General features: G+C 44.5%; 1 protein-coding gene and 1 long non-coding RNA gene across 2 annotated transcripts in view; one reads left to right on the top strand and one right to left on the bottom strand.

Annotated features, from left to right (window-relative positions):
- The window catches only part of LOC138649836 (uncharacterized), a 42,861-nt gene extending 25,070 nt beyond the window's left edge, over positions 1-17,791 (bottom strand). Inside the window, exon 1 of the long non-coding RNA XR_011315372.1 lies at positions 17,741-17,791. This is a non-coding gene — a long non-coding RNA (uncharacterized lncRNA). The remainder of the gene's footprint in view (positions 1-17,740) is intronic.
- A 157-nt stretch (positions 17,792-17,948) lies between these two features.
- STK33 (serine/threonine kinase 33) overlaps positions 17,949-25,037 on the top strand; it is a 51,758-nt gene continuing 44,669 nt past the window's right edge. The window contains exon 1 of the mRNA XM_069740423.1: positions 17,949-18,079. The gene's annotated coding sequence lies outside the window, so the exon portion shown is untranslated. The remainder of the gene's footprint in view (positions 18,080-25,037) is intronic.

Raw genomic sequence — 25,037 nt, 5'->3', positions numbered from 1 at the left:
TGGACACTAGTACAGCTACATGTCTGCCCCTCATATACAGGTATATATCCTGAGTGCAGTGTATAGAGATATATGGACACTAGTACAGCTACATGTCTGCTCCTCATATACAGGTATATATCCTGAGTGCAGAGTATATAGAGATATATGGACACTAGTACAGCTACATGTCTGCTCCTCATATACAGGTATATATCCTGAGTGCAGTGTATAGAGATATATGGACACTAGTACAGCTACATGTCTGCTCCTCATATACAGGTATATATCCTGAGTGCAGTATATAGAGATATATGGACACTAGTACAGCTACATGTCTGCTCCTCATATACAGGTATATATCCTGAGTGCAGAGTATATAGAGATATATGGACACTAGTACAGCTACATGTCTGCTCCTCATATACAGGTATATATCCTGAGTGCAGTGTATAGAGATATATGGACACTAGTACAGCTACATGTCTGCTCCTCATATACAGGTATATATCCTGAGTGCAGAGTATATAGAGATATATGGACACTAGTACAGCTACATGTCTGCTCCTCATATACAGGTATATATCCTGAGTGCAGTATATAGAGATATATGGACACTAGTACAGCTACATGTCTGCCCCTCATATACAGGTATATATCCTGAGTGCAGTATATAGAGATATATGGACACTAGTACAGCTACATGTCTGCTCCTCATATACAGGTATATATCCTGAGTGCAGAGTATATAGAGATATATGGACACTAGTACAGCTACATGTCTGCTCCTCATATACAGGTATATATCCTGAGTGCAGTATATAGAGATATATGGACACTAGTACAGCTACATGTCTGCTCCTCATATACAGGTATATATCCTGAGTGCAGAGTATATAGAGATATATGGACACTAGTACAGCTACATGTCTGCTCCTCATATACAGGTATATATCCTGAGTGCAGAGTATATAGAGATATATGGACACTAGTACAGCTACATGTCTGCTCCTCATATACAGGTATATATCCTGAGTGCAGTGTATAGAGATATATGGACACTAGTACAGCTACATGTCTGCTCCTCATATACAGGTATATATCCTGAGTGCAGTGTATAGAGATATATGGACACTAGTACAGCTACATGTCTGCCCCTCATATACAGGTATATATCCTGAGTGCAGAGTATATAGAGATATATGGACACTAGTACAGCTACATGTCTGCTCCTCATATACAGGTATATATCCTGAGTGCAGAGTATATAGAGATATATGGACACTAGTACAGCTACATGTCTGCCCCTCATATACAGGTATATATCCTGAGTGCAGAGTATATAGAGATATATGGACACTAGTACAGCTACATGTCTGCCCCTCATATACAGGTATATATCCTGAGTGCAGTGTATAGAGATATATGGACACTAGTACAGCTACATGTCTGCCCCTCATATACAGGTATATATCCTGAGTGCAGAGTATATAGAGATATATGGACACTAGTACAGCTACATGTCTGCTCCTCATATACAGGTATATATCCTGAGTGCAGTATATAGAGATATATGGACACTAGTACAGCTACATGTCTGCCCCTCATATACAGTCTTGTCTAAAGTCCACTTTAAGGGAGGATATTAGCGAAGGGAATGAGGATGTCGAGTCCATATGGGTTGAAATTCATGGAGGGAAAAATGGTAACAAAATTCTCATTGGGGTCTGTTACAAACCCCCAAATATAACAGAAACCATGGAAAGTCTACTTCTAAAGCAGATAGATGAAGCTGCAACCCATAATGAGGTCCTGGTTATGGGGGACTTTAACTACCCGGATATTAACTGGGAAACAGAAACCTGTGAAACCCATAAAGGCAACAGGTTTCTGCTAATAACCAAGAAAAATTATCTTTCACAATTGGTGCAGAATCCAACCAGAGGAGCAGCACTTTTAGACCTAATACTATCTAATAGACCTGACAGAATAACAAATCTGCAGGTGGTTCGGCATTTAGGAAATAGCGACCACAATATTGTGCAGTTTCACCTGTCTTTCACTAGGGGGACTTGTCAGGGAGTCACAAAAACATTGAACTTTAGGAAGGCAAAGTTTGAACAGCTTAGAGATGCCCTTAATCTGGTAGACTGGGACAATATCCTCAGAAATGAGAATACAGATAATAAATGGGAAATGTTTAAGAACATCCTAAATAGGCAGTGTAAGCGGTTTATACCTTGTGGGAATAAAAGGACTAGAAATAGGAAAAACCCAATGTGGCTAAACAAAGAAGTAAGACAGGCAATTAACAGTAAAAAGAAAGCATTTGCACTACTAAAGCAGGATGGCACCATTGAAGCTCTAAAAAACTATAGGGAGAAAAATACTTTATCTAAAAAACTAATTAAAGCTGCCAAAAAGGAAACAGAGAAGCACATTGCTAAGGAGAGTAAAACTAATCCCAAACTGTTCTTCAACTATATCAATAGTAAAAGAATAAAAACTGAAAATGTAGGCCCCTTAAAAAATAGTGAGGAAAGAATGGTTGTAGATGACGAGGAAAAAGCTAACATATTAAACACCTTCTTCTCCACGGTATTCACGGTGGAAAATGAAATGCTAGGTGAAATCCCAAGAAACAATGAAAACCCTATATTAAGGGTCACCAATCTAACCCAAGAAGAGGTGCGAAACCGGCTAAATAAGATTAAAATAGATAAATCTCCAGGTCCGGATGGCATACACCCACGAGTACTAAGAGAACTAAGTAATGTAATAGATAAACCATTATTTCTTATTTTTAGTGACTCTATAGCGACAGGGTCTGTTCCGCAGGACTGGCGCATAGCAAATGTGGTGCCAATATTCAAAAAGGGCTCTAAAAGTGAACCTGGAAATTATAGGCCAGTAAGTCTAACCTCTATTGTTGGTAAAATATTTGAAGGGTTTCTGAGGGATGTTATTCTGGATTATCTCAATGAGAATAACTGTTTAACTCCATATCAGCATGGGTTTATGAGAAATCGCTCCTGTCAAACCAATCTAATCAGTTTTTATGAAGAGGTAAGCTATAGACTGGACCACGGTGAGTCATTGGACGTGGTATATCTCGATTTTTCCAAAGCGTTTGATACCGTGCCGCACAAGAGGTTGGTACACAAAATGAGAATGCTTGGTCTGGGGGAAAATGTGTGTAAATGGGTTAGTAACTGGCTTAGTGATAGAAAGCAGAGGGTGGTTATAAATGGTATAGTCTCTAACTGGGTCGCTGTGACCAGTGGGGTACCGCAGGGGTCAGTATTGGGACCTGTTCTCTTCAACATATTCATTAATGATCTGGTAGAAGGTTTACACAGTAAAATATCGATATTTGCAGATGATACAAAACTATGTAAAGCAGTTAATACAAGAGAAGATAGTATTCTGCTACAGATGGATCTGGATAAGTTGGAAACTTGGGCTGAAAGGTGGCAGATGAGGTTTAACAATGATAAATGTAAGGTTATACACATGGGAAGAGGGAATCAATATCACCATTACACACTGAACGGGAAACCACTGGGTAAATCTGACAGGGAGAAGGACTTGGGGATCCTAGTTAATGATAAACTTACCTGGAGCAGCCAGTGCCAGGCAGCAGCTGCCAAGGCAAACAGGATCATGGGGTGCATTAAAAGAGGTCTGGATACACATGATGAGAGCATTATACTGCCTCTGTACAAATCCCTAGTTAGACCGCACATGGAGTACTGTGTCCAGTTTTGGGCACCGGTGCTCAGGAAGGATATAATGGAACTAGAGAGAGTACAAAGGAGGGCAACAAAATTAATAAAGGGGATGGGAGAACTACAATACCCAGATAGATTAGCGAAATTAGGATTATTTAGTCTAGAAAAAAGACGACTGAGGGGCGATCTAATAACCATGTATAAGTATATAAGGGGACAATACAAATATCTCGCTGAGGATCTGTTTATACCAAGGAAGGTGACGGGCACAAGGGGGCATTCTTTGCGTCTGGAGGAGAGAAGGTTTTTCCACCAACATAGAAGAGGATTCTTTACTGTTAGGGCAGTGAGAATCTGGAATTGCTTGCCTGAGGAGGTGGTGATGGCGAACTCAGTCGAGGGGTTCAAGAGAGGCCTGGATGTCTTCCTGGAGCAGAACAATATTGTATCATACAATTATTAGGTTCTGTAGAAGGACGTAGATCTGGGGATTTATTATGATGGAATATAGGCTGAACTGGATGGACAAATGTCTTTTTTCGGCCTTACTAACTATGTTACTATGTTACTATGTTACAGGTATATATCCTGAGTGCAGAGTACATAGAGATATATGGACACTAGTACAGCTACATGTCTGCCCCTCATATACAGGTATATATCCTGAGTGCAGTATATAGAGATATATGGACACTAGTACAGCTACATGTCTGCTCCTCATATACAGGTATATATCCTGAGTGCAGTGTATAGAGATATATGGACACTAGTACAGCTACATGTCTGCTCCTCATATACAGGTATATATCCTGAGTGCAGTGTATAGAGATATATGGACACTAGTACAGCTACATGTCTGCCCCTCATATACAGGTATATATCCTGAGTGCAGAGTATATAGAGATATATGGACACTAGTACAGCTACATGTCTGCTCCTCATATACAGGTATATATCCTGAGTGCAGTATATAGAGATATATGGACACTAGTACAGCTACATGTCTGCTCCTCATATACAGGTATATATCCTGAGTGCAGTGTATAGAGATATATGGACACTAGTACAGCTACATGTCTGCTCCTCATATACAGGTATATATCCTGAGTGCAGTGTATAGAGATATATGGACACTAGTACAGCTACATGTCTGCCCCTCATATACAGGTATATATCCTGAGTGCAGAGTATATAGAGATATATGGACACTAGTACAGCTACATGTCTGCTCCTCATATACAGGTATATATCCTGAGTGCAGTGTATAGAGATATATGGACACTAGTACAGCTACATGTCTGCTCCTCATATACAGGTATATATCCTGAGTGCAGTATATAGAGATATATGGACACTAGTACAGCTACATGTCTGCTCCTCATATACAGGTATATATCCTGAGTGCAGAGTATAGAGATATATGGACACTAGTACAGCTACATGTCTGCTCCTCATATACAGGTATATATCCTGAGTGCAGTATATAGAGATATATGGACACTAGTACAGCTACATGTCTGCTCCTCATATACAGGTATATATCCTGAGTGCAGTATATAGAGATATATGGACACTAGTACAGCTACATGTCTGCTCCTCATATACAGGTATATATCCTGAGTGCAGTATAGAGATATATGGACACTAGTACAGCTACATGTCTGCCCCTCATATACAGGTATATATCCTGAGTGCAGTATATAGAGATATATGGACACTAGTACAGCTACATGTCTGCTCCTCATATACAGGTATATATCCTGAGTGCAGTATAGAGATATATGGACACTAGTACAGCTACATGTCTGCTCCTCATATACAGGTATATATCCTGAGTGCAGTATAGAGATATATGGACACTAGTACAGCTACATGTCTGCTCCTCATATACAGGTATATATCCTGAGTGCAGTATAGAGATATATGGACACTAGTACAGCTACATGTCTGCTCCTCATATACAGGTATATATCCTGAGTGCAGTATAGAGATATATGGACACTAGTACAGCTACATGTCTGCCCCTCATATACAGGTATATATCCTGAGTGCAGTATATAGAGATATATGGACACTAGTACAGCTACATGTCTGCTCCTCATATACAGGTATATATCCTGAGTGCAGTATATAGAGATATATATACTAGTACAGCTACATGTCTGCTCCTCATATACAGGTATATATCCTGAGTGCAGTATATAGAGATATATGGATACTAGTACAGCTACATGTCTGCTCCTCATATACAGGTATATATCCTGAGTGCAGTGTATATAGAGATATATGGACACTAGTACAGCTACATGTCTGCTCCTCATATACAGGTATATATCCTGAGTGCAGTGTATAGAGATATATGGACACTAGTACAGCTACATGTCTGCTCCTCATATACAGGTATATATCCTGAGTGCAGAGTATATAGAGATATATGGACACTAGTACAGCTACATGTCTGCTCCTCATATACAGGTATATATCCTGAGTGCAGTATATAGAGATATATATACTAGTACAGCTACATGTCTGCTCCTCATATACAGGTATATATCCTGAGTGCAGAGTATATAGAGATATATGGACACTAGTACAGCTACATGTCTGCTCCTCATATACAGGTATATATCCTGAGTGCAGTATATAGAGATATATGGACACTAGTACAGCTACATGTCTGCTCCTCATATACAGGTATATATCCTGAGTGCAGTATATAGAGATATATGGACACTAGTACAGCTACATGTCTGCTCCTCATATACAGGTATATATCCTGAGTGCAGTATATAGAGATATATGGACACTAGTACAGCTACATGTCTGCTCCTCATATACAGGTATATATCCTGAGTGCAGTATATAGAGATATATGGACACTAGTACAGCTACATGTCTGCTCCTCATATACAGGTATATATCCTGAGTGCAGAGTATAGAGATATATGGACACTAGTACAGCTACATGTCTGCCCCTCATATACAGGTATATATCCTGAGTGCAGAGTATAGAGATATATGGACACTAGTACAGCTACATGTCTGCTCCTCATATACAGGTATATATCCTGAGTGCAGAGTATATAGAGATATATGGACACTAGTACAGCTACATGTCTGCTCCTCATATACAGGTATATATCCTGAGTGCAGAGTATAGAGATATATGGACACTAGTACAGCTACATGTCTGCTCCTCATATACAGGTATATATCCTGAGTGCAGAGTATAGAGATATATGGACACTAGTACAGCTACATGTCTGCCCCTCATATACAGGTATATATCCTGAGTGCAGAGTATATAGAGATATATGGACACTAGTACAGCTACATGTCTGCCCCTCATATACAGGTATATATCCTGAGTGCAGTATATAGAGATATATGGACACTAGTACAGATACATGTCTGCCCCTCATATACAGGTATATATCCTGAGTGCAGTATATAGAGATATATGGACACTAGTACAGCTACATGTCTGCTCCTCATATACAGGTATATATCCTGAGTGCAGTATATAGAGATATATGGACACTAGTACAGCTACATGTCTGCTCCTCATATACAGGTATATATCCTGAGTGCAGTATATAGAGATATATGGACAATAGTACAGCTACATGTCTGCTCCTCATATACAGGTATATATCCTGAGTGCAGTGTATAGAGATATATGGACACTAGTACAGCTACATGTCTGCTCCTCATATACAGGTATATATCCTGAGTGCAGTATATAGAGATATATGGACAATAGTACAGCTACATGTCTGCTCCTCATATACAGGTATATATCCTGAGTGCAGTAGATTCAAGATTCAAGATTCAAAGAAGCTTTATTGGCAGGACCAAATACACATCAGTTTTGCCAAAGCAAGTGTATAGAGGCAATAGGGATAGGGACTGAGGGGATGTTGGGTAGGAGCTGTGGGGGGAGGTGGATGGGGCAGATCCAGGTTGGGGGCTATAGTCCATGGCATAGGGGAGGTGGATGGGGCAGATCCAGGTTGGGGGCTATAGTCCATGGCATAGGGGAGGTGGATGGGGCAGGTTCAGGTTGGGGGCTATAGTCCATGGCATAGGGGAGGTGGATGGGGCAGGTCCATTGTGGGGGCTATAGTCCATGGCATAGGGGAGGTGGATGGGGCAGATCCAGGTTGGGGGCTATAGTCCATGGCATCATAGTTCTCTTTCTCGCAGTCTATGACATTCGCTCACATACCGCGCTGCTATCTCCACCGCTCTCTCTTCTTCTCCCAGCAAGATATATGTTTTCTCTTCCTCCTTCATGGTGATGAAGTCTGGGAAGAGATGTGAGAGTCTCCTGAAGTGAGTGTCCCTCACTGCTGAGTATTTGGAGCAGTGTAGCAGGAAGTGGGTTTCGTCCTCTATGGCCTCCTGGTCACAGTGTTGGCACAGTCTTTCCTCCCTGGGCTTGTAGCTCTGCCTGTGTCGGCCACATTCGATGGCCAGACTGTGGGCGCTGAGTCTATATCGGCTCAGGATCTGGCGGTCTCTGGGGTCCGGGAGTTTCTCCAGATATGGGGCCAGTCTGTAGTCTCTCTGTAGGCTCCGGTACATGGTCAGTTTCTGTGAGCTGATGATATCATTCTTCCAGTCACTGACATACCTCTCCTGGCCTTCATCTGCCATCTTCCTAATTCCGGCTTTTGTCAGGTTGTTGTGATTGGTGTTCTGCTCCGGTTGGGTTTGGCTGGGCTGTTCCGGGGGTTCTGGTTTTTCTGTTTCACCTTCATGTATCAGGGCTTTATGGTGATGGGAGCTTGGATTGCTCCTATGCAGGTGAGCCCGGAATGACAGCGCCCTCTTTAGAACTGTCAGGTGTAGAGGGAATCTGCCCAGCTCGGCCCGACAAGCACTGTTGGAGGTGCTCCGATGGACCTGGAGAAGGTGCTTGCAGAATTCCAGGTGGAATATTTCTGTTGGACTGGAGTCCCACTTTGACCAGTCTGGGTAGGTGTGAGGACCCCAGACTTCGCTGCCATACAGGAGGATTGGGGCGATGATGGAGTCGAAGATTTTTAGCCAGACCCTCACTGGTGGCTTCAGATGGTAGAGTGTCCTTCGGATGGCATAGAAGGTTTTGCAGGCCTTGTCTTTCAGGGTCTCTATGGCTTGTTTGAAGTTCCCTGACCGGTGAATCTCTAGGCCCAGGTAGGTATATTTGTCCGTTCCTGTGAGGTCGCAGTTGTTGAGGATAAATGATGGGTGTTGGTCTGATCTTCTCTTTCTCCTCTGGAACACCATGGTGTTGGTTTTCTTTAGGTTGACCGGTAGGGCCCAGGTGGAGCTGAATTTCTCTAGGATTTTCAGGTTGTCCTGGAGGCCTTTCTCGGTTGGTGACAGCAGCAGCAGGTCATCTGCATACAGCAGGAATTTCACCTGAGCGTCGTGGAGGGTGAGTCCTGGTGCTGAGGAGGATTCCAGGGCGGTAGCCAGCTCGTTGATGTAGATGTTGAAGAGCGTTGGGCTTAGGCTGCAGCCTTGTCTTACTCCGCGGCTCTGCTGGAAAAAAGCCGTTCTTTTGCCGCTCACACTCACGCTGCAGCGGTTCTCGGTGTAGGAGCTTTTGATGACATCGTAGGTCTTTCCTCCTATTCCACTCTCCAGCAGTTTCAGGAATAAGCCCGGGTGCCACACTGAATCAAAGGCCTTTTTAAAGTCCACAAAGCAGGCGTATATCTTCCCATTCTTTGTATTGTAGACGTGTCTCTGAATGAGGCTGTGCAGAGTATAGATGTGGTCAGTGGTGCGGTGGTTCGGCATGAACCCTGCTTGGCTCTTGTTGAGGACGTTGTGCTCGGTGAGGAAGGTGAGGATCCTCTTGTTCAGGATACTGTTGAACAGTTTTCCCAGGTTGCTGCTGACGCATATGCCTCTGTAGTTGGCTGGGTCATACCTGTCCCCACTCTTGTGGATGGGTGTGATGAGGCCTTGGTTCCAGGTACGAGGGAAGTAGCCGGCACTCAGTACAATATTGAAGAGTTTAACCATTGCAGCCTGTATTTCTGGTGGGCTGTACTTCAGCATTTCTGGTAGGATTCCATCTAGGCCACCGGCTTTTCTACTTCTTATGGAGGAGAGTCTCTCGGTTACTTCCTGTAGTGTTATAGGTGTATCCACCGGGTTTTGGAAGTTTTTGATTTTTTCCTCCATTGCTTTTAGTTTCGCCATTATGTTTTCCTGTTCTTGGCTTAGTCCTTCCTTTGGAATGTCTTTATAGAGGTCTCTGAAGTATTGGAGCCAGAGGTTGCCATTTTGGATATGGTTGTTGTTTTTCTTGTCTTACTTACAGGTATATATCCTGAGTGCAGTATATATAGATATATGGACACTAGTACAGCTACATGTCTGCCCCTCATATACAGGTATATATCCTGAGTGCAGTATATAGAGATATATGGACAATAGTACAGCTACATGTCTGCTCCTCATATACAGGTATATATCCTGAGTGCAGAGTATATAGAGATATATGGACACTAGTACAGCTACATGTCTGCTCCTCATATACAGGTATATATCCTGAGTGCAGTATATATAGATATATGGACACTAGTACAGCTACATGTCTGCTCCTCATATACAGGTATATATCCTGAGTGCAGTATATAGAGATATATGGACACTAGTACAGCTACATGTCTGCTCCTCATATACAGGTATATATCCTGAGTGCAGTGTATATAGAGATATATGGACACTAGTACAGCTACATGTCTGCCCCTCATATACAGGTATATATCCTGAGTGCAGTATATATAGATATATGGACACTAGTACAGCTACATGTCTGCTCCTCATATACAGGTATATATCCTGAGTGCAGTATATATAGATATATGGACACTAGTACAGCTACATGTCTGCTCCTCATATACAGGTATATATCCTGAGTGCAGTATATATAGATATATGGACACTAGTACAGCTACATGTCTGCTCCTCATATACAGGTATATATCCTGAGTGCAGTATATAGAGATATATGGACACTAGTACAGCTACATGTCTGCCCCTCATATACAGGTATATATCCTGAGTGCAGAGTATATAGAGATATATGGACACTAGTACAGCTACATGTCTGCTCCTCATATACAGGTATATATCCTGAGTGCAGTATATAGAGATATATGGACAATAGTACAGCTACATGTCTGCTCCTCATATACAGGTATATATCCTGAGTGCAGAGTATATAGAGATATATGGACACTAGTACAGCTACATGTCTGCTCCTCATATACAGGTATATATCCTGAGTGCAGTATATAGAGATATATGGACACTAGTACAGCTACATGTCTGCTCCTCATATACAGGTATATATCCTGAGTGCAGTATATAGAGATATATGGACAATAGTACAGCTACATGTCTGCTCCTCATATACAGGTATATATCCTGAGTGCAGAGTATATAGAGATATATGGACACTAGTACAGCTACATGTCTGCTCCTCATATACAGGTATATATCCTGAGTGCAGTATATAGAGATATATGGACACTAGTACAGCTACATGTCTGCTCCTCATATACAGGTATATATCCTGAGTGCAGTGTATATAGAGATATATGGACACTAGTACAGCTACATGTCTGCCCCTCATATACAGGTATATATCCTGAGTGCAGTATATATAGAGATATATGGACACTAGTACAGCTACATGTCTGCCCCTCATATACAGGTATATATCCTGAGTGCAGTATATAGAGATATATGGACACTAGTACAGATACATGTCTGCCCCTCATATACAGGTATATATCCTGAGTGCAGTATATAGAGATATATGGACAATAGTACAGCTACATGTCTGCTCCTCATATACAGGTATATATCCTGAGTGCAGTATATATAGATATATGGACACTAGTACAGCTACATGTCTGCTCCTCATATACAGGTATATATCCTGAGTGCAGAGTATAGAGATATATGGACACTAGTACAGCTACATGTCTGCTCCTCATATACAGGTATATATCCTGAGTGCAGTATATATAGATATATGGACACTAGTACAGCTACATGTCTGCTCCTCATATACAGGTATATATCCTGAGTGCAGTATATATAGAGATATATGGACACTAGTACAGCTACATGTCTGCCCCTCATATACAGGTATATATCCTGAGTGCAGTATATAGAGATATATGGACACTAGTACAGATACATGTCTGCCCCTCATATACAGGTATATATCCTGAGTGCAGTATATAGAGATATATGGACACTAGTACAGCTACATGTCTGCTCCTCATATACAGGTATATATCCTGAGTGCAGTATATATAGATATATGGACACTAGTACAGCTACATGTCTGCTCCTCATATACAGGTATATATCCTGAGTGCAGTATATATAGATATATGGACACTAGTACAGCTACATGTCTGCTCCTCATATACAGGTATATATCCTGAGTGCAGTGTATATAGAGATATATGGACACTAGTACAGCTACATGTCTGCCCCTCATATACAGGTATATATCCTGAGTGCAGTATATAGATATATGGACACTAGTACAGCTACATGTCTGCCCCTCATATACAGGTATATATCCTGAGTGCAGTATATATAGATATATGGACACTAGTACAGCTACATGTCTGCTCCTCATATACAGGTATATATCCTGAGTGCAGTATATATAGATATATGGACACTAGTACAGCTACATGTCTGCCCCTCATATACAGGTATATATCCTGAGTGCAGAGTATAGAGATATATGGACACTAGTACAGCTACATGTCTGCTCCTCATATACAGGTATATATCCTGAGTGCAGTATATATAGATATATGGACACTAGTACAGCTACATGTCTGCTCCTCATATACAGGTATATATCCTGAGTGCAGTATATATAGATATATGGACACTAGTACAGCTACATGTCTGCTCCTCATATACAGGTATATATCCTGAGTGCAGTGTATATAGAGATATATGGACACTAGTACAGCTACATGTCTGCCCCTCATATACAGGTATATATCCTGAGTGCAGTATATATAGAGATATATGGACACTAGTACAGCTACATGTCTGCCCCTCATATACAGGTATATATCCTGAGTGCAGTATATATAGATATATGGACACTAGTACAGCTACATGTCTGCTCCTCATATACAGGTATATATCCTGAGTGCAGTATATATAGATATATGGACACTAGTACAGCTACATGTCTGCCCCTCATATACAGGTATATATCCTGAGTGCAGTGTATAGAGATATATGGACACTAGTACAGCTACATGTCTGCTCCTCATATACAGGTATATATCCTGAGTGCAGTATATATAGATATATGGACACTAGTACAGCTACATGTCTGCCCCTCATATACAGGTATATATCCTGAGTGCAGTATATATAGATATATGGACACTAGTACAGCTACAAGTCTGCTCCTCATATACAGGTATATATCCTGAGTGCAGTGTATAGAGATATATGGACACTAGTACAGCTACATGTCTGCTCCTCATATACAGGTATATATCCTGAGTGCAGTATATATAGATATATGGACACTAGTACAGCTACATGTCTGCTCCTCATATACAGGTATATATCCTGAGTGCAGTATATAGAGATATATGGACACTAGTACAGCTACATGTCTGCTCCTCATATACAGGTATATATCCTGAGTGCAGTGTATATAGAGATATATGGACACTAGTACAGCTACATGTCTGCCCCTCATATACAGGTATATATCCTGAGTGCAGTATATAGAGATATATGGACACTAGTACAGCTACATGTCTGCCCCTCATATACAGGTATATATCCTGAGTGCAGTATATATAGAGATATATGGACACTAGTACAGCTACATGTCTGCCCCTCATATACAGGTATATATCCTGAGTGCAGTATATAGAGATATATGGACACTAGTACAGCTACATGTCTGCTCCTCATATACAGGTATATATCCTGAGTGCAGAGTATATAGAGATATATGGACACTAGTACAGCTACATGTCTGCCCCTCATATACAGGTATAAATCCTGAGTGCAGTATATATAGATATATGGACACTAGTACAGCTACATGTCTGCTCCTCATATACAGGTATATATCCTGAGTGCAGTATATAGAGATATATGGACACTAGTACAGCTACATGTCTGCTCCTCATATACAGGTATATATCCTGAGTGCAGTATATAGAGATATATGGACACTAGTACAGCTACATGTCTGCTCCTCATATACAGGTATATATCCTGAGTGCAGAGTATATAGAGATATATGGACACTAGTACAGCTACATGTCTGCTCCTCATATACAGGTATATATCCTGAGTGCAGAGTATATAGAGATATATGGACACTAGTACAGCTACATGTCTGCTCCTCATATACAGGTATATATCCTGAGTGCAGTATATAGAGATATATGGACACTAGTACAGCTACATGTCTGCTCCTCATATACAGGTATATATCCTGAGTGCAGTATATAGAGATATATGGACACTAGTACAGCTACATGTCTGCTCCTCATATACAGGTATATATCCTGAGTGCAGTATATATAGAGATATATGGACACTAGTACAGCTACATGTCTGCTCCTCATATACAGGTATATATCCTGAGTGCAGTATATAGAGATATATGGACACTAGTACAGCTACATGTCTGCTCCTCATATACAGGTATATATCCTGAGTGCAGAGTATATAGAGATATATGGACACTAGTACAGCTACATGTCTGCCCCTCATATACAGGTATATATCCTGAGTGCAGTATATAGAGATATATGGACACTAGTACAGCTACATGTCTGCCCCTCATATACAGGTATATATCCTGAGTGCAGTATATAGAGATATATGGACACTAGTACAGCTACATGTCTGCTCCTCATATACAGGTATATATCCTGAGTGCAGTATATAGAGATATATGGACACTAGTACAGCTACATGTCTGCCCCTCATATACAGGTATATATCCTGAGTGCAGTATATAGAGATATATGGACACTAGTACAGCTACATGTCTGCTCCTCATATACAGGTATATATCCTGAGTGCAGAGTATATAGAGATATATATACTAGTACAGCTACATGTCTGCCCCTCATATACAGGTATATATCCTGAGTGCAGAGTATATAGAGATATATGGACACTAGTACAGCTACATGTCTGCTCCTCATATACAGGTATATATCCTGAGTGCAGTGTATAGAGATATATGGACACTAGTACAGCTACATGTCTGCTCCTCATATACAGGTATATATCCTGAGTGCAGTATATAGAGATATATGGACACTAGTACAGCTACATGTCTGCTCCTCATATACAGGTATATATCCTGAGTGCAGTATATAGAGATATATGGACACTAGTACAGCTACATGTCTGCTCCTCATATACAGGTATATATCCTGAGTGCAGTATATAGAGATATATGGACACTAGTACAGCTACATGTCTGCTCCTCATATACAGGTATATATCCTGAGTGCAGTATATAGAGATATATGGACACTAGTACAGCTACATGTCTGCTCCTCATATACAGGTATATATCCTGAGTGCAGTATATAGAGATATATGGACACTAGTACAGCTACATGTCTGCTCCTCATATACAGGTATATATCCTGAGTGCAGAGTATATAGAGATATATATACTAGTACAGCTACATGTCTGCCCCTCATATACAGGTATATATCCTGAGTGCAGAGTATATAGAGATATATGGACACTAGTACAGCTACATGTCTGCTCCTCATATACAGGTATATATCCTGAGTGCAGTGTATAGAGATATATGGACACTAGTACAGCTACATGTCTGCTCCTCATATACAGGTATATATCCTGAGTGCAGTATATAGAGATATATGGACACTAGTACAGCTACATGTCTGCTCCTCATATACAGGTATATATCCTGAGTGCAGTATATAGAGATATATGGACACTAGTACAGCTACATGTCTGCTCCTCATATACAGGTATATATCCTGAGTGCAGTATATAGAGATATATGGACACTAGTACAGCTACATGTCTGCTCCTCATATACAGGTATATATCCTGAGTGCAGTATATAGAGATATATGGACACTAGTACAGCTACATGTCTGCCCCTCATATACAGGTATATATCCTGAGTGCAGTATATAGAGATATATGGACACTAGTACAGCTACATGTCTGCCCCTCATATACAGGTATATATCCTGAGTGCAGAGTATATAGAGATATATATACTAGTACAGCTACATGTCTGCTCCTCATATACAGGTATATATCCTGAGTGCAGAGTATATAGAGATATATGGACACTAGTACAGCTACATGTCTGCTCCTCATATACAGGTATATATCCTGAGTGCAGTATATAGAGATATATGGACACTAGTACAGCTACATGTCTGCCCCTCATATACAGGTATATATCCTGAGTGCAGAGTATATAGAGATATATATACTAGTACAGCTACATGTCTGCTCCTCATATACAGGTATATATCCTGAGTGCAGAGTATATAGAGATATATGGACACTAGTACAGCTACATGTCTGCCCCTCATATACAGGTATATATCCTGAGTGCAGTGTATAGAGATATATGGACACTAGTACAGCTACATGTCTGCTCCTCATATACAGGTATATATCCTGAGTGCAGTATATAGAGATATATGGACACTAGTACAGCTACATGTCTGCTCCTCATATACAGGTATATATCCTGAGTGCAGAGTATATAGAGATATATGGACACTAGTACAGCTACATGTCTGCCCCTCATATACAGGTATATATCCTGAGTGCAGTATATAGAGATATATGGACACTAGTACAGCTACATGTCTGCCCCTCATATACAGGTATATATCCTGAGTGCAGAGTATATAGAGATATATGGACACTAGTACAGCTACATGTCTGCTCCTCATATACAGGTATATATCCTGAGTGCAGAGTATATAGAGATATATGGACACTAGTACAGCTACATGTCTGCCCCTCATATACAGGTATATATCCTGAGTGCAGAGTATATAGAGATATATATACTAGTACAGCTACATGTCTGCTCCTCATATACAGGTATATATCCTGAGTGCAGAGTATATAGAGATATATGGACACTAGTACAGCTACATGTCTGCCCCTCATATACAGGTATATATCCTGAGTGCAGTATATAGAGATATATGGACACTAGTACAGCTACATGTCTGCCCCTCATATACAGGTATATATCCTGAGTGCAGAGTATATAGAGATATATATACTAGTACAGCTACATGTCTGCTCCTCATATACAGGTATATATCCTGAGTGCAGAGTATATAGAGATATATGGACACTAGTACAGCTACATGTCTGCCCCTCATATACAGGTATATATCCTGAGTGCAGTATATAGAGATGTATGGACACTAGTACAGCTACATGTCTGCTCCTCATATACAGGTATATATCCTGAGTGCAGTATATAGAGATATATGGACACTAGTACAGCTACATGTCTGCTCCTCATATACAGGTATATATCCTGAGTGCAGTATATAGAGATATATATACACTAGTACAGCTACATGTCTGCTCCTCATATACAGGTATATATCCTGAGTGCAGTATATAGAGATATATATACTAGTACAGCTACATGTCTGCTCCTCATATACAGGTATATATCCTGAGTGCAGTATATAGAGATATATATACTAGTACAGCTACATGTCTGCCCCTCATATACAGGTATATATCCTGAGTGCAGTATATAGAGATATATGGACACTAGTACAGCTACATGTCTGCTCCTCATATACAGGTATATATCCTGAGTGCAGTATATAGAGATATATATACTAGTACAGCTACATGTCTGCCCCTCATATACAGGTATATATCCTGAGTGCAGTATATAGAGATATATATATACTAGTACAGCTACATGTCTGCGGCTGCGCACCTCTCAGTGACGCCTCACACTTCGCCCTCATCTTCTTCTCTCGTCATTTTCCCGCCTCTTCGTCACCTCAGCTTTTAGTCAGACACATAAGCCCCGCCCTCCGCTCCGGATTGGCTACTTTCATGCTCACAATTGTCAGGTAAGGCCAATGATTGGATGGATGAAAAGATTCTTAGCCCCGCCTCAGTAACGCGATTGGGCCAAGTTTGTCTCGTCTTGCGTTCCGTAACTTCACTCCTCTTCCCGCTGATGGCTGGAAAGTTTTAGCCGGACTCCGGGCTCGGCGGAAGAAGTCGGGTATCCAGCCTGAGTCCCGCTCCGGCCCCGGGTGGGCTGACGGTAAGCGGAGCGGCCAGAGAGGGCAGCGTGGTGCGGGGCAGAGGCTGCGTAACCTGAGTTGTGCGGTTGTCATGGTAACGCTAGGCAGCAGGCAGCGCTGGCCACGTGATCTCCGGTGCTCGGGCTGCAGGGGAAGCCGGGGGTCTCCGGGCAGCGCCCCCCACATGTACCGCACAGTCCGCGGAGCTCTGACCGCTGACAGGACGCTGCATATAGTGGCGGAGGTCGCGCTGTGAGGGGCAGGGATGTTACCGGGGAGGGCCGCGATCACACCCTGCGTTATATGCGGAGTGTGCGCCAGATTATACCTCCGAAATCACCGGAGCGTAAACGGAGCGACGTCAGTCACCGGAAGGATCCTGCCCGTATTACCGAGAGGCGGCCGCTATGGGGTCACCTGTGAGGGGGTGTGACACCTGTAGGGGTCCGGCGTCTCCTGTGAGGGGGGTGTGACACCTGTAGGGGTCCGGCGTCACCTGTGAGGGGGGTGTGACACCTGTAGGGGTCCGGCGTCACCTGTGAGGGGGGTGTGACACCTGTAGGGGTCCGGCGTCACCTGTGAGGGGGGTGTGACACCTGTAGGGGTCCGGCGTCACCTGTGAGGGGGGTGTGACACCTGTAGGGGTCCGGCGTCACCTGTGAGGGGGGTGTGACACCTGTAGGGGTCCGGTGACACCTGTAGGGGTGTGACACCTGTAGGGGTCCGGTGACACCTGTAGGGGTCCGGCGTCACCTGTGAGGGGGTGTGACACCTGTAGGGGTCCGGTGACACCTGTAGGGGTCCGGCGTCACCTGTGAGGGGGGTGTGATACCTGTAGGGGTCCGGCGTCACCTGTGAGGGGGGTGTGACACCTGTAGGGGTCCGGCGTCTCCTGTGAGGGGGGTGTGACACCTGTAGGGGTCCGGCGTCTCCTGTGAGGGGGGTGTGACACCTGTAGGGGTCCGGCGTCTCCTGTGAGGGGGGTGTGACACCTGTAGGGGTCCGGCGTCACCTGTGAGGGGGGTGTGACACCTGTAGGGGTCCGGCGTCACCTGTGAGGGGGGTGTGACACCTGTAGGGGTCCGGCGTCACCTGTGAGGGGGGTGTGACACCTGTAGGGGTCCGGCGTCACCTGTGAGGGGGGTGTGACACCTGTAGGGGTCCGGCGTCACCTGTGAGGGGGGTGTGACACCTGTAGGGGTCCGGCGTCACCTGTGAGGGGGGTGTGACACCTGTAGGGGTCCGGCGTCACCTGTAGGGGTCCGGCGTCACCTGTGAGGGGGGTGTGACACCTGTAGGGGTCCGGCGTCACCTGTGAGGGGGGTGTGACACCTGTAGGGGTCCGGCGTCACCTGTGAGGGGGGTGTGACACCTGTAGGGGTCCGGCGTCACCTGTGAGGGGGGGTGTGACACCTGTAGGGGTCCGGCGTCACCTGTGAGGGGGGTGTGACACCTGTAGGGGTCCGGCGTCACCTGTGAGGGGGTGTGACACCTGTAGGGGTCCGGCGTCATCTGTGAGGGGGGTGTGACACCTGTAGGGGTCCGGCGTCACCTGTGAGGGGGGTGTGACACCTGTAGGGGTCCGGTGACACCTGTAGGGGTCCGGCGTCACCTGTGAGGGGGGTGTGACACCTGTAGGGGTCCGGCGTCACCTGTGAGGGGGGTGTGACACCTGTAGGGGTCCGGCGTCACCTGTGAGGGGGGTGTGACACCTGTAGGGGTCCGGCGTCACCTGTGAGGGGGTGTGACACCTGTAGGGGTCCGGCGTCACCTGTGAGGGGGGTGTGACACCTGTAGGGGTCCGGCGTCACCTGTGAAGGGGGTGTGACACCTGTAGGGGTCCGGCGTCACCTGTGAGGGGGGTGTGACACCTGTAGGGGTCCGGCGTCATCTGTGAGGGGGTGTGACACCTGTAGGGGTCCGGCGTCACCTTGAGGGGGGGGTGACACCTGTAGGGGTCCGGCGTCACCTGTGAGGGGGTGTGACACCTGTAGGGGTCCGGCGTCACCTGTGAGGGGGGTGTGACACCTGTAGGGGTCCGGCGTCATCTGTGAGGGGGTGTGACACCTGTAGGGGTCCGGCGTCACCTTGAGGGGGGGGGTGACACCTGTAGGGGTCCGGCGTCACCTGTGAGGGGGTGTGACACCTGTAGGGGTCCGGCGTCACCTGTGAGGGGGGTGTGACACCTGTAGGGGTCCGGCGTCACCTGTGTGGGGGGTGTGACACCTGTAGGGGTCCGGCGTCACCTGTGAGGGGGGTGTGACACCTGTAGGGGTCCGGCGTCACCTGTGAGGGGGGTGTGACACCTGTAGGGGTCCGGCGTCACCTGTGAGGGGGGTGTGACACCTGTAGGGGTCCGGCGTCACCTGTGAGGGGGGTGTGACACCTGTAGGGGTCCGGCGTCACCTGTGAGGGGGGTGTGACACCTGTAGGGGTCCGGCGTCACCTGTGAGGGGGGTGTGACACCTGTAGGGGTCCGGCGTCACCTGTGAGGGGGGTGTGACACCTGTAGGGGTCCGGCGTCACCTGTGAGGGGGGTGTGACACCTGTAGGGGTCCGGCGTCACCTGTGAGGGGTTGTAATGTACAAAAAGAACCTAGCACTCAACTTGATGCTCAAGTGAAAGATTTATTGTAGTACCAAATAAACGTTTCGGTCCATCACACGGACCTTTATCAGTAACGTACTGTACTTGAGTAGGGTCCACCGCGTCTAGCTTTTGGCACAGCTCTATACACCCGTAACAGTAGTTTATTCTACATAGATTCCCCTACGGAGCTCTGGTATAAGACGCTGCTTTACACGTGTGCCCAGACACTTTGGTCTCTTTGACCCTACTCAAGTACAGTACGTTACTGATGAAGGTCCGTGTGATGGACCGAAACGTTTATTTGGTACTACAATAAATCTTTCACTGGAGCATCAAGTTGAGTGCTAGGTTCTTTTTGTACATTACACTAAGGTGTCGGAACCTACCTTAGCACCATTCCTACAGTAGTGCACACGTTTTTTCCACTACTGTGAGGGGGTGTGACACCTGTAGGGGTCCGGCGTCACCTGTGAGGGGGTGTGACACCTGTAGGGGTCCGGCGTCATCTGCTGTTTTGTTTTGATACTTGCATGGGTCCAGTCTATAGTGGGTATTACCCTATATATAATGGAGGGGGGCCGGGTGTCGTAGTGACTGGGCAGCTGCAGGTTGTACATTAGTGGGCATTACCCTATATATAATGGAGGGGGCCGGGTGTCGTAGTTACTGGGCAGCTGCAGGTTGTACATTAGTGGGCATTACCCTATATATAATGGAGGGGGGCCGGGTGTCGTAGTGACTGGGCAGCTGCAGGTTGTACATTAGTGGGCATTACCCTATATATAATGGAGGGGGGCCGGGTGTCGTAGTGACTGGGCAGCTGCAGGTTGTACATTAGTGGGCATTACCCTATATATAATGGAGGGGGCCGGGTGTTGTAGTGACTGGGCAGCTGCAGGTTGTACATTAGTGGGCATTACCCTATATATAATGGAGGGGGCCGGGTGTCGTAGTGACTGGGCAGCTGCAGGTTGTACATTAGTGGGCATTACCCTATATATAATGGAGGGGGCCGGGTGTTGTAGTGACTGGGCAGCTGCAGGTTGTACATTAGTGGGCATTACCCTATATATAATGGAGGGGGCCGTGGTGTTGGGGTCACTTCTGTCTTGGTTACAGGGCTGCGGCAGGTTGTACATTAGTGGGCTTTACCCTATATATAGTGGAGGTGGCCGGGTGCCCTAGTTACAGGGCAGCTGCAGCTTGTACATTACTGGGCATTACCCTACAGTCATGGCCAAAAGTATTGACACCCCTGCAATTCTGTCAGATAATACTCAGTTTCTTCCTGAAAATGATTGCAATCACAAATTCTTTGGGATTATTATCTTCATTTAATTTGTCTTAAATGAAAAAAACACAAAAGAGAATGAAGCAAAAAGCAAAACATTGATCATTTCACACAAAACTCCAAAAATGGGCCACACAAAAGTATTGGCACCCTCAGCCTAATACCTGGTTGCACAACCTTTAACCAAAATAACTGCGACCAACCGCTTCCGGTAACCAATGAGTTTCTTACAATGCTCTGCTGGAATTTTAGACCATTCTTCTTTGGCAAACTGCTCCAGGTCCCTGATATGTGAAGGGTGCCTTCTCCAAACTGCCATTTTTAGATCTCTCCACAGGTGATCTATGGGATTCAGGTCTGGACTCATTGCTGGCCGCCTTAGAAGTCTCCAGTGCTTTCTCTCAAACCATTTTCTAGTGCTTTTTGAAGTGTGTTTTGGGTCATTGTCCTGCTGGAAGACCCATGACCTCTGAGGGAGATCCTGCTTTCTCACACTGGACCCTAAATTATGCTGCAAAATTTGTTGGTAGTCTTCAGACTTCATAAAGCCATGCACACGGTCAAGCAGTCCAGTGCCAGAGGCAGCAAAGCAACCCCAAAACATCAGGGAACCTCCGCCATGTTTGACTGTAGGGACCGTGTTCTTTTCTTTGAATGCCTCTTTTTTTCTCCTGTAAACTCTATGTTGATGCCTTTACCCAAAAAGCTCTACTTTTGTCTCATCTGACCAGAGAACATTTTTCCAAAACGTTTTAGGCTTTTTCAGGTAAGTTTTGGCAAACTCCAGCCTGGCTTTTTTATGTCTCGGGGTAAGAAGTGGGGTCTCCCTGGGTCTCCTACCATACAGTCCCTTTTCATTCAGACGCTGACGGATAGTACGGGTTGACACTGTTGTACCCTCGGACTGCAGGGCAGCTTGAACTTGTTTGGATGTTAGTCTAGGTTCTTTATCCAACATCCGCACAATCTTGCGTTGAAATCTCTTGTCAATTTTTCTTTTCCGTCTTCATCTAGGGAGGTTAGCCACAGTGCCATGGGCTTTACACGTCTTGATGACACTGAGCACGGTAGACACAGAAACATTCAGGTCTTTGGAGATGGACTTGTAGCCTTGAGATTGCTCATGCTTCCTCACAATTTGGTTTCTCAAGTCCTCAGACTGTTCTTTGGTCTTCTTTCTTTTCTCCATGCTCAATGTGGTACACAAGGACACAGGACAGAGGTTGAGTCAACTTTAATCCATGTCAACTGGCTGCAAGTGTGATTTAGTTATTGCCAACACCTGTTAGGTGCCACAGGTAAGTTACAGGTGCTGTTAATTACACTAATTACAGAAGCATCACAGGATTTTTCGAACGGTGCCAATACTTTTGTCCACCTCCTTTTTTATGTTTGGTGTGGAATTGTATCCAATTTGGCTTTTGGACAATTCTCTTTGTGTTTTTTCATTTAAGACAAATTAAATGAAGATAATAATAACAAATAATTTGTGTTTGCAATCATTTTCAGGAAGAAACTGAGTATTATCTGACAGAATTGCAGGGGTGTCAATACTTTTGGCCATGACTGTATATAATGGAGGGGGCCGTGATGTTGGGGTCACTTCTGTCTTGGTTACAGGGCTGCTGCAGGTTGTAGAGTGCAGTTGCCCCTGGGTCCTGGGTACACGCTGTGCTCCTTGGCACGTCAGCTGTTTTCTTTGGCGAGTGCTCAGGATATCACTAATTAATGTTTGGCCAGTGTCCTGTCTGGGGTTTCGCTGTCTGGTGTGAACTGCCTAAGAATGTTAATTGCTGACAGGTAATGTACATAGTGATCACTAACGAGTGATGATGATTAAATATCGCACCGCTGCCCCTGTGGCCGTAGCTGACCTTCTGTGTCGGGACCCCCGGAGATGTGCCGGATTTATAATGAGACCTTCGCCACTTTTTACTCCTCTGTATTTGGTCTGTGTGCACACGTTACAGGTCTGGAGCGTTTTTGTCACATTTTTTTTCTGCTGATTTGTGACACAACCTGATGCTGACAAACTGAATGACAGACCTGACGTGTCACGCACACGCTGAGTATTTGTGACTTGCAGATCTGGTGCAGAAAGTAATGTGCAGCGTCGATCCTCTGTGCGTTTTTGCCCTGTGTTTTTCACCATTGACTTTACCCAAATCCATCAAGAACGCTCGTTTTTTCCCTGCCAAGGAGTGAAAAACACACAAGCTCCAACGTTTCGACCTGGAGCAGTCTGTGATATCTGTGTGAGCCAGGAATCGGGGAATGTGGCGAGCAGAGTACAAGCCGTGGGCCGCCTTCCCGGCTCCTGCCCCACACAGATGTCCTAGACCAAGACCGCTCCTGGTCCAAAGGTTGGAGCTTGCATGTTTTTGACTCCTTGCTGGATCAAAATAAACGATCACTGCACCAAAACGCCCAGTCTCCTTGTTTCTTTTGTGGTGCTGAGGTTTCTTCCTCAACAATTCTAAACTGCGAGTCCCTTCCTCAAGTGCACAATTTTTTAATATGACCGTGTGCTAGTCTCTCCTTATAATTGCCAGGTTTGCAGTCAGGTGTCGGTGGCATCGTGGTTTTTCATTATTTCTATTTGTTTTTTAACCTCTTCCCCCCCCCTCCCCCCCCCCCCCCCCCCCCCCCGATCGTACCACGCCCCTACATAGAACCCTAGAATGTTAGAGGTGGAAGGGACCCCCGGGGTCCTCATGTCCAACCTCCTGGTCAATGCAGGATTCGCTAAACCATCTCAAATGTCTGTCCAGCCTCTGTGTGAAGACTTCCATTGAAGGAGAACTCGCCACCTCTCATGGCCGCATGTTCCACTCATTGATCTCCCTCATTAGAAAATGAACTTTTTTCTAATATCTGATCTGTATCTTCTCCCTTTCAGTTTTATCCCATTGCGTCTCATGTTTCCATGTGTAGATGAGAATAATGATGATCCCTCTACACTGTGACAGCCCTTCACATATTTGTAGACAGCTATTAAATCTCCTCTTAGTCTTCCTTTTTCCAAGCTAAACATTCCCAGATCCTGTAACCGTTCCTCGTAGGACATACTTTGCAGTCCACTCACCATCCTGGTCGC

Source organism: Ranitomeya imitator, chromosome 9 (assembly GCF_032444005.1).
Source record: "Ranitomeya imitator isolate aRanImi1 chromosome 9, aRanImi1.pri, whole genome shotgun sequence".
NCBI lineage: Eukaryota > Metazoa > Chordata > Amphibia > Anura > Dendrobatidae > Ranitomeya > Ranitomeya imitator.
Note: the sequence above shows the minus strand (reverse complement) of the source record. Positions and strands in the feature narration are given on the sequence as shown.